The sequence below is a fragment of the Acanthochromis polyacanthus genome, chromosome 22, assembly GCF_021347895.1.
Source record: "Acanthochromis polyacanthus isolate Apoly-LR-REF ecotype Palm Island chromosome 22, KAUST_Apoly_ChrSc, whole genome shotgun sequence".
NCBI classification, from domain to species: domain Eukaryota; kingdom Metazoa; phylum Chordata; class Actinopteri; family Pomacentridae; genus Acanthochromis; species Acanthochromis polyacanthus.
In genome coordinates this window covers 28,752,822-28,764,084 of record NC_067134.1, presented here as the reverse complement: position 1 = coordinate 28,764,084, position 11,263 = coordinate 28,752,822, and positions in this window count along the sequence as shown.

Here is an 11,263-nt window from a genome sequence, read left to right as displayed (position 1 = left end):
TGCCTTTTGTCAGCTTGTGTACACAATAAACATGTGTAGTGTGTAGTGGTGTGTGGGGAGCAGTGGGCTCAAGGTGAAAGAGAATCCTCCTGGTTCAGGCCTACACTGATCCCATTTACACAAACACAAGTCTTCTGTTCCTGATGTCCTCTAGCTTTCAGTAGTATTTATTATATCTGTTCTCCCATAAACATCCGGTCTGAAGAGAACTCCAGCTGGTCTCACCTGTGTGGCAGAACTCTGCAAAGTCTGTGTGGACTGATTTTGAAGGATCATCTTGCTGTTTTTTCCCTAACGGCATCATGGGATATATGCTTGTCTGCTCACATTCTGGGTTAAACAGAGATGCAGGATCCTGTTTCATGAGACACAGATAAACATAATAATAATAATTTTATTATTTATAAACCAACCTTCTAACACACGGCTGACAGGGACTTCTATGATAATGCTCAGGTTTAATACTTACCATGTATCGTCAGGTTTAGCGTACTGGAACATGCTCTTTCTTTTCATCCACTGCTTGCTGGAGGGGTTGTGTTGCTTTCTCTTTAAAATAAGATAAGATAGGATAAGATAGACTTTATTGATCTCACAAAGGAGAAATTTACCGTTACAGAGCTCTTAGGAACAAACAGAGGGGTGCAAAAAGTCACGAAAGGTGCAAGTACAAGATGATAAAGAGAGTAAGAAATGGTAAAATAGTAAAATATACACATCTAAGGATAGGAAACTTTTCTTATATACATTGTTATAAAATAAGATCTTTGGAAATAGAGCTGTTCTTAACAATACTAACTATAAATAGAATATGGAAAAATATCTACTAGTGCAAAAATGGATGCAGTGCAGTGTTTACAATCACAGTAGAGGTGGTAGTGGTTGAAAAAGTGTCTGAAAAATGCAGGTGTTAGCAGGTTACTCAAATACCACAAAGGTGTTCAGCATACCTGGCCAGCTCACACTTTTGACTGTTTTCTTCTTTACAAACTCGTGTAACTTTGGCAGCGTGCCTGGAAGCTGGAAGTCCTTTTGTCAGCCAGTATTTGGGCTCATCCACAGACATTAAATGTCACCTCCTAACATCTTTTGCACTCATGCAGCTCCATATCATCACTCTTCTACTTCTGTCCTTCACTGCTGGGATTATGCATTCACTGAGGCTGGGCTCACAAACATGTATTGGTTTTTTTTTCATTTGAAAGCCTGTAAATGTCTGAAGCACATGCCCATCAGTTTTTCAGCACTAGATCTGTGGCTGCAGCTCTGATTAGTGGTGCTTATCTCCTATTTACTGCTGCAAATCCATCTCCGTTGACTGTATAGTTGGTCACTCATGTTCTTGTCACCTTTTGCATCCCTGTAAAGACTCAGTCAGACTTTTAGTTTCTCTATCACTTCTTTTCCTTCTGGAGCTGCAGAGGTCCAGACCTGAGGAAGTTCACGTAGATAACTGGTGGATTCACTCTGGCTGGTTTGAGCTCCTGCTGTGCAGCCTGTATTATCAGTACAGTCTTTCTTTAGTTTTAGTTTTTGGTTGTTCATGAGAGGACATGTATGAATCATATCATCTGATGTTTGGGTGATGCTGCAGTAGAGTTGATTGTCTTGTTTAAAATAAGCGGGTGGGTTTGAAAGCTGCTTCCTCGCTTCACCTGAGGTTGTCCCACCGCAGCGTCTGGTCAGGTCAGAGAGGTTAATTACTAATTAATTAAAACAGTGCTGTGGATTAGAACTCTCTATTTTCTGCTGGCTGCCGCTTACAAAGGAAAGAGGGGAGACTTTATTACTGCTGTTTCCACATCACATAGCTTCTGTAGGAACTACAGCAGGGTGTTTGTAGATCAGCTTTATCAAATGTCTGAAGGAGTGACGGGACGGTTTGGAGTGATCCGGTTTGTGTAGACTCATGCTCAGCTTCTATCTGTGTGGAAAAGCTGCTGGTCATGCTGCCTCACAAACACAAATCCCTCATTTCAGTAGAAGTCCATTGAACAAACCAAATGAAATGCATTTAGTGCTATATTTTCAGTACTGTTAAGTCTGACATGGTTGGAGGTGCTGGTTGGTTAGAAACATCATGATAACTTCTACCAACCGTTCTGTCGGACAACATCCAACCATTTGGACATACCTGCTCATTCAGGGGTATTTCATTATTTGTATTATCTACTACAGTGTCAAACAAAGCAGAATGCATGAAATAACACATAAGGAATTATGACAGCATGCTACAAAGTGCCTTATCAGACCAAAGTCCAGGATTGATTCTTCTTCCTGCTCTCCATCAGCAGTGGTTTATTTCACCATGAAGACCTGAGATCATCTGTAGACCCAGGTTCATCACAGCTTTGTGGTTTGTTTACTTGAAGACACTTCTTGAAGTCTTTGCGTGACCTTCATGTCTGCATGTTTCTCTTTAGCAGAAGATAAATGACCACCACAGCAGCTGGATGAGGCTGTCTGCTGAAGACCAACACTAGTTTAACCTGCATGGATCTGATTTTTAGTGCGGTATTTTCATAAAGTGTATGACACTAATCCTCCAGTCCTCAGGACACCTGTAGAGTTCAGAAAATAAAGACGGAGTGTGTTTAGTTATCTTCTGTAGGTTTTCATTCACTGAGCCAGACAGAGCTGAAATCCAGCCTCCTGTTCCATTAAACTCCATCCCAGAGCTCATTTCTGTAACAGCCCCATGGTTCTGTTAGCGCTGAAGAAGGAGTGTAAAAGTGCGTCTCTCAGGCTACTGAATGCTAACAAAAGCACAATAGTACGTAGTTGTAGTTTAGGATACGGGCTGAGTGCTCCAGGATCACGTTTCAGGCCTTCAGACAGTGCTTTCCTGCAGTATCTGTCCACAGCTGACCTTGACCATGTGCTGTTCTCTGGCTCAGCTGTTTACAGGTGAAACACTGGCAGGAATGCTGTAGTATGTTGGCTCGCAGTATTCGTGGCATTTCAGCCGGAGCCTGGAGCTCAGGGATGGATTCACTCCCAGCGTTTTGTTTTCAGCCAACACAGACTGAACAAAGAGGGGCCGGATCCCGTTTCAGACATTAGATATGAAAGCAGCACAGCGTAGTAAGCCTGTGTATTAGACTACAGCTTTTATTTTAGAAATGCCCTTCCAGCATCAATCAGCTGGTAATAGTTATTTTTTATGCTTGGAAAAGGGAATAATGGCACTTTAACAGATGTTCCTTAGCTGCTAATAAAAGTCTAACTTATATACATATATGGTGCACACTGATGATGGGACATGTTTTATTACCATTAAACCTATAGTTATTCATAGCCAGGCCAAATTATAATTGGTAGCAGAACTTACTTTATTCTCCCTTTAAATGGTGTTAACAAGTCACCAGAGATCCTCAGACATTGTGTTAGAGACAATAACTGACAGTAACTTATGTTTCTTACATTTTTATATAAAATACGTCTAAAATGATTCATTCCTGTGACATTATTGGAAATTGTTGAGAAAATGCAGCTTCCATGTCATGTAGAATAATCACTGTAGTTCCTATCATGTTCTAAAGCGTTCTAATGTAAACTGCCGATGCGGTCGTTCTCTATTCAGTGAAAGTCACGACTGTAACCTCAGTGAGCTGCTATCAGGATCCGTCACTGCACACTGTGGCTGCTCACAGGACAGTAAAAGGCTCTAAAATAAAGATCACATCAGAACCAAGGTTCCACAGAATGGGATGTGTGATTTCCTTCAGCTGTGAGTCCACATCTGGTGCTGTGTGAGTATTTGGGGCAGCAGGACAGGGTGTGTGGGACCGACTCAAAATAAACCACAATACACAGAAATATGGAGGGTGTATGTTCAGGGTGGAGGAGAACAGTCCAGTTTAACAGCTCTGTAGACGGTTTAAGAGTTACCTATGAGAGCACAATGTTTTAGTCTTTACTTTGGATTTGTTGTAAAATTTTGTCCATTTAATTTAATTTTGAATAAAAATACTGAATCCAGAGTAATTCTGATAGAACAAAGCAGCACCACTACATATAGAGGTTAGAAACACTGAACACATCTGGAAGGTGCTGGAATTTGTTCCTGGTTATTTTGCAGATTTTTTTCATTTTTTAAGTATACACAAATAAAATAAATGAAGAGTAGAAGAACTGACTTATTATTATTAGTAGTATGAATAATAATAATAATAATAATAATAAGAGGAAAAAGAAGAAGAACAAAAATTCAAAATTTCAAAATCTAATTATTATTATTTTTATTATTATTGATCTCAATAGCAATAACAATTTGATTTTTGAAAAAAAGATCATTTTTCTTTATTAATTCAAAGCTTATTTTAACCTGTAAGTCATTATATTGTTTATTACTATGATTATGACCTATTCTGTTTTTTTTCATGCGTAAATATCCTTTATGAAACATAAAGTCCAAAAAATATTCACAATCTTGTGTAAAATTAAAGCTAGAAAATGAAATTTGACACTAAATTTTCCAGTAATTCTGTACCTCTACATTTTGATTTGAAACTTTCCTTCTAGCTCTCATCCTCATGACGTCCTCTCCTGTCAAACAATCCTTCTCCAGTCTGGAGCAGATCTTCTGGTCACAAACCCCCAACAAGACAAGACCTCCACTGTGGAGCTGGGGGGGGGGGGGGGAACTGACTCCATCCTGTAAACAACTCTGTTACTGGAGACATGATGAAATATCACATTGTCCTTCACAAAGACATTCCTCCTCAGCTGCCGTCTTTTCTTCACCAGACGGTCGCAGTTGGACACTTTAGTTCTGAGTCTGGTGTGAAATATGTGGACTGAATGAGAAGAGCTGAAGTTTCAACAAAAGCAGAGTTATTCTGGTGTTAGAAAAGTGGTGTTCATGGAGTGTAATCAAGGCTTTGTAGAGATGATCTACACCCACAGGCCACTTTATTAGGTACACCTCGCCAGTTGGGGTTGTTGGTGAAAACATCAGGAGATCAGCAGCTTCTGAAATACTCAGACCAACAACCACGCCACATTCAGAGTCCTTAAATCTCCTTACTTCCCCATTCTGATGCTTAGTTTGACCTTCAGGAAGTTTTCTTCATCTCGTCTACGTCCAAGTCTGATCAGCTGTTTTTGTAGTAGTTGAACAGGTGTACCTAATAAAGTGGCTGCTGAGTGTAGATCTGCATGTGTGAGTGTTCAGTGAGAGGTTTTGTCTCCTGAAGGTTGAACCAAAAAGTCATATTCTGCCACACCGGTTTGTATGTGAGTTGATCTAACAGTAGAAGAGCAGGAAAACGTCCTGCAGCTGGTTGAAGATAAACACGGTAACCTGCTGTCCACAGTAAAGCTGCTTCTCTTTAACTCCACTGCATGGAACGTCTGAAGTCCTTCTGTGAGTCTCGAGCCAAGGCCACGGCATAACGCTGCAGAGGTCAATGATTGACAGAGGATCATAATGGAAAGTTTAAATGTCCTCTGTGGAGGCTGGTGGTTAATGTGTAGAGCTGTGGAAGAACTCGGAGCTACGTTGGACCGACAAACATGAATTATAAAATACAATAGATAATCACCATGCAAACATCCACACAATAGAGCTCACTGCTGTTGTGGATCCACTGCTTTGTTGTCTCTGTAGCTGCAGCTGGTCTGAGCTTATAAAGCAGAAAGTGATGAAGTGATCAGCACCAGTCCATGGTGGCAGATATCATTGACCTGTTATTTTACAGCCTGGATCTGTTAGCGGTTATGATTCACTAGAGCGATGAAGCTTCAAAGTCTGACGTTAGCCGCCTCATCAACCAAACCTGACAAACACGATCAGCCCTACAGACGAGAGATGAAGTCTGGTGCTGACTATCTTGGACAGATCTGTGTGTCCTGTCAGAGGGTTGGATGATCTGATAACAATGAAAGGTCACCAAAACCATGAGACATCCTGATAGAGGAAATCAGTACTGACGGGTTTGTAGGATATATATTTAAAGTATAATAAAGCAGACAGAAGTGGATCTGCTGTGAGCTTCCATTAAAACTCTCTGTTCCAGTGACTGTCCTGCATTTGTGTTGCTCTGTTGCTGATACTTTGGCTGACGTTAATGTTTGACTCTGTGGGACTCTGACATCCAATCCGCTGCCTCCAGGACGTGATGTCATGACAGGGGGACGGAGGGAACCAGATATGTCTGCTCGGGTTTCATCACTTCACTGTAATTACATGAAAACAGAATAACTGCACAGTAGGAGTGGAGTCGGTATGATTAATGGTACATGAATCCAGGATTCAGTGAGCGTGACTGTGCTTTTAAACTCTTTCTGATGAGTCCCTGTAGAGCTGAACAGATGCTGCTGCTGTCCACTGTGTAATAAACACCCTCCCTATTAAACTTTCAGTGTTTTGTCACCAAACTCCGGCATGCTGTGATGAAATGGACGCTCTTGCGAAACTTTTGGTTACAAATTAATCCACACCTCTCTCACATTTAGCCGCCCTCAGCCCAGTACAAAGTTTAGAGCTCCTTCCTTCCAATAATTCATGTGATGGTTAATATTTGAACCGCACAGATAACCCCATCTCCACAATTAGAGTCCGGCTCTTTGAACCGGCGACAGCTTAGCGTTAGCGGTCAAACTTGGAGGTTATGAAACCGTTCAATCTCAGCTCAGGACGATTCAAAGGGAACTCTTAGTTAATTACAGGTGATTGTGGTTCCAGCAGATAAGTTCTCTGTTGGATCAGCAGCATCTACCTGCTCGTTCTTCTGCAGTTTAAACCAGGTTCTAGCTCTGGTTCTGACCCTTTCTGGTCTTTTCTGTCTCTTTGAGATGACATATCTTGTTAAAAACTGTGTTTAACTGATTGGTTGAGCCGATAGAGGCCCAAACGGAACAACATTAGAAAGTGGAATATTCAAGCTTTTCTTTCATTTATTTTTCAGTCTAAACTCTTTTCCCCACTGTTTTAAATATATTAATTTTGTTTTATAAAGTTCACTTCATTTTATTTATTTTTTGCACCAGTTTTCTTGCATATTTTATTAAGTGTTTTAATGAACTTTATTCAACTTGTCCATACTGTTTTTAATTAATTAAATTAAATCTATTTTTATGTTTCTTATTTTATATATTACCTTTTCTTATAAATAACTGTGAACAAAGTTGATAAATCTGCTCTATAAATAAAACTTTAAAGGAACAGAATGCATCCTGTCAAAGGGATTTGGTAAAAACATGGTAAAGAAGGTATTAACTCCCTTTATTTTGATGGAATATCAAGTGACACATCTTTAGTTCTTTCATTGTATTATTGTGTTTAATTATCATTTCATTGTACTATTGTGTTGTTGTATTAATCGATCATTAGCTACCAGGTAAATAGAGAAAATGAGGAGACTCCTGGAGTGTGATAAGACTCGTGGACGTTGACCAGCTCTCTGAGGAAGAATTCATGAGCAAAAACCGTTTCTTTAGGAAGCCTGCCTGCTGCATTATCAGACTTCTTCATATCATTTTCAGTTTTATTGAGAAAGTGTTTCATGACCTTTCTCCTTGCCGTGTGGACGGGAACACGCGTGTCCTAACCTTGACCCTGTGACTTTCTGGGACTGTTTCCTCTCTGATCAGCTGAAGCAGAGCAGATCTGGGACCTTCAGAGGAGCAGTGTGACTTCAAATGAACACCTGTTGAAAGGCAGAACGGACTCTTCGGTCCAACTTATGAGACAAAGGAAACACTGTGAAGCCATGATGCCCTTGAAGATCAGGCAGAAAGCAACACAACACGCCCTGCAAGCGCTCGGCCTGCAGCCATAAAAACACAACCATTAACAGACTCTCTGCACAACGATAAGAGATATTAGGCTGTAAATCCACAGCAGACAACCTGATTCCTGCTCATTTCCACAGCGCTGCTATTTATTACTGTGATTGAAGTCGTCATGGCGACACTCTCAAGCAGCTTCTGTATCAGATTTCACTTCATAAAATAAAGACCAGCATGTGAGGTTTAACCAGTCGCTGTGGGAGAATCTGAGGGTTAAAGTGGTCGTCATCAGCTTCTATTGTGACGACAACAAACTCATTGTCACGGATCAGCGGTCAGTCAGAGATACCGTCAACAAAGTCTGTCTTTTAAGGACAATCTGCCTCCAGCCTGCCCTTCACCTGCTCTCACCTGTTCAAGATGGCAGCTCTTAAAGGAGCAGGCCACCGGTTTTACTTCCACAGGAAGAAGAGTGGATCCTACGTTTCCCAGAATGCAACTGTTTATCTTTGTCTCCAAAAAACCCTCATGACATGCAGAGAATCCCTTCCTGTGGCTTCCTCTAGAATAAACAGATCTGTGATCCGCCCCTCGCTCCACCCAGACCTCCACCACTCAGTGCAGCTCCAGCACACCAGCTCACTGTCCACCGCACTCAAGCACTGTAGCAGTCATCTGATTAGAGTCTAATGAGTTCATCAACTAATGGTTCTGTTTCCGTTCAGACACATACTAACAACATGTTATTTTCTTACGTAGCTGGTAGCTGATGCTGTCGCCGTGTCGTGTAGCTTCACCCTGCTGAACACGTGTGTTATTGCAGTGGGAGTGAAGCTGGTAGTGCAACACACAGACAGATGACCAAATTTACATCATGCAGACCTCTGCAGAAAGTATAACTCTGGTCTGAACAGAGATCCAAGCACTTAAGATTTGACCTTTAAATCATAGCCGCGCTAGACAACCCACGGCAACGAATTTAATTCTCTGCCAGGGTGGGTCTAGTTACCCTCCATAAGGCTCGAGGCTGGATTCTCCTAAAACTGGCCGGACCAATCACCATGAAGTGTAGAGTCAGAAGGCGGGCGTAACTAAGTGACGACAGAGACGCGACGATTCTGACAGAAACAACCGGAAACAATAAACAGTTATCTTTCGACTCGGCTTTGGCCACAGCCCTTAAAGATTTGAAGCTAAAATTCAACTTGAAAGATAAACAAAGGACGGTACTGAAGTGTTTCATTGAGAAGAAAGACGTATTTGGACTTATGCCGACGGGATATGACAAATCCTTAATATACCAGTTGGCTCCGCTGGTTGGGAAGCTAATGGGACTTAGCCACAATCAGGAACTACATCAGCCTATTTGTTGCGCTGATTGGTTGTATACCTACCCAATTGCTGCAGAGTGATTTGATAGACAACCTTTTAGCCCGCCTCCCTCCCTGTCCAACGGTCCTAGACCCTTGTGTCTTCAGAACATGGGTCTAGCGCGGCTAGGCTATGAATGGATATGATATAATGTGAACTGTAGCTGTAATATGAACTTTCCAGTCAGCAGTAGCTTGTATTTACGTATTCAGCACACTCCGGTCAGCCATGTGCATGATAGCCCTCCTATAGTAGTTTCCATGCAGACATGAATGCTGGCCTGCCACAGACGTAGAAAGAGTGAAACTTCTACATTCTCTAGTTTGTAGCATGTAACCCAACCCTAACCCTACATGACTAATGCCTTCACTAACTTCCCTCTTCAGGACCACTCGGTGAGAGGACAGAAATGTTCCCAGCCTGCTCTGACTAATCTGCTCTGACCGAATGTTTGTGGTGAGTCTTCTGAAACCACACTCATAACATTTCTCCATGGCGCTGCAGTAAGCCTCAGCTTTTATCAGCCAGAGGAACACACAGTGGGACTGTTTGTGTTCATCTCATCATGTAATCTCTGGAAACATTGGGTTTCTGCATGTAGAGTATTTAGATCAATGCTGGTTTTTAATGGTAAAGTGGAGTTGAGGTATTTTCTTATCGGATGGAAGGAAACAGCCAAATGCTGAGAAGAGTTGAAGTTTTTCACACTGTTCTTATAGCTTTACCATTTCTTCTCGATTTTTGTCTTTAAATTCTTGCAAATTTCTGTTCTTTTGGTTTATTTTTAATGCCTTGGGTTAAGTTTGTTAAACTGCATACATAAATACACTGGGTTGGAGTCTGCATTAAAACACTCCCTCTCTGTAATCTCTCAGTCAAATAAACACAAAATGCTCAAAACAATCTTCAGAATTACTCCTTTTAAAAACCTCCCTAAATTCCCTGAAGTGACAGAATTATTTGTGTCTGTTGGCTTCGTCATCTCTCCCTGAAACCACAAAGGCTGCTGTCACATGTTTATTGTTGTTAAGGAGGTCATGTCTCCTGATCATTTCTGAACAACTAAACGACATCCTCAGTGACGTTTTCAGGGACTGAATGTATTTTCTGCTGGTTTACATTCCACTGGGTCACCAATGCTTTTAAAGTCAACACATCCTTGTCAGTCATGCTGTCGCTATGGGAACCCAAAAGTAAATGTGTGAAAGCAAACTTAAATCTAAGAATATTAGTCGCACATGAGACGTTAAGTTTGATCTACTGGGTGAAAGATGTGGACATCGGCCTCATAGATGTTATGATTAAAGGACTTTTCTAGTCCACAGTGTTGGAGGACTTTGTCGGCTACGTGCACAGCAGGTCGTATTTACGTATTCTGAACATGCACAATATTACAATGCAGACACAAAGTTTGGGCTTCAGTGAAGGGATCCACATGGACTCTTGTGGATGCTAAAAGTTAACCGCTAACCTGAGGCTTGGGCTGGACTTACCATGACTTAAATTTTGTCCACGAGAGTCCGTCTCAACCCTACATGGACTTCCACATGCAGATTAACTTTGTGTCCATGTGTTGGCTTCACTGCAGAAAATGTGGATAGGACCTACACTGCATCTCTAGAAGGAAGCAGACTCCATGAGCATGTCTGCAAAGAGGTAAAATCCAGATGTTATACCTCCACCCTCCCATCTTACCTGCTTACATGCACTTTCTGGACACATTAGGTCAGAGTCTTACTTTTCAGAGAGAAAATAGACTTTTAGATGGTAATGAAAATGCATTTTGGTTGTGACAAACATAATTTTTGGTAGACTAGCTGGTTCTCCCTGCACCTTATTGCTAATCTAGGTTAACCGTACCCTCACATCGAAGGATAAGACGGACAATATCCCAACACTTTCTATCTCCCCTACCCTGTTTTTGCCTCTCATCTCTAAATCTACTGGCTCTAACAGCACAAATGTAGTTTTTATACTCAGACTGAACTCGTTGGAGACTATTTTCAGTCGTCTAGGTGTTGGAGTGTATATTTCCAGCAGCAGGATGGTGAGTGTGGGACTGGAGCTAAAGAAACTACAATCAGAGTGTTGACGGTAATATGTCACCAGTACAGCTGTGTGGATGTTTGACGTGTTTGTGGACAACAATGGAGCTCTA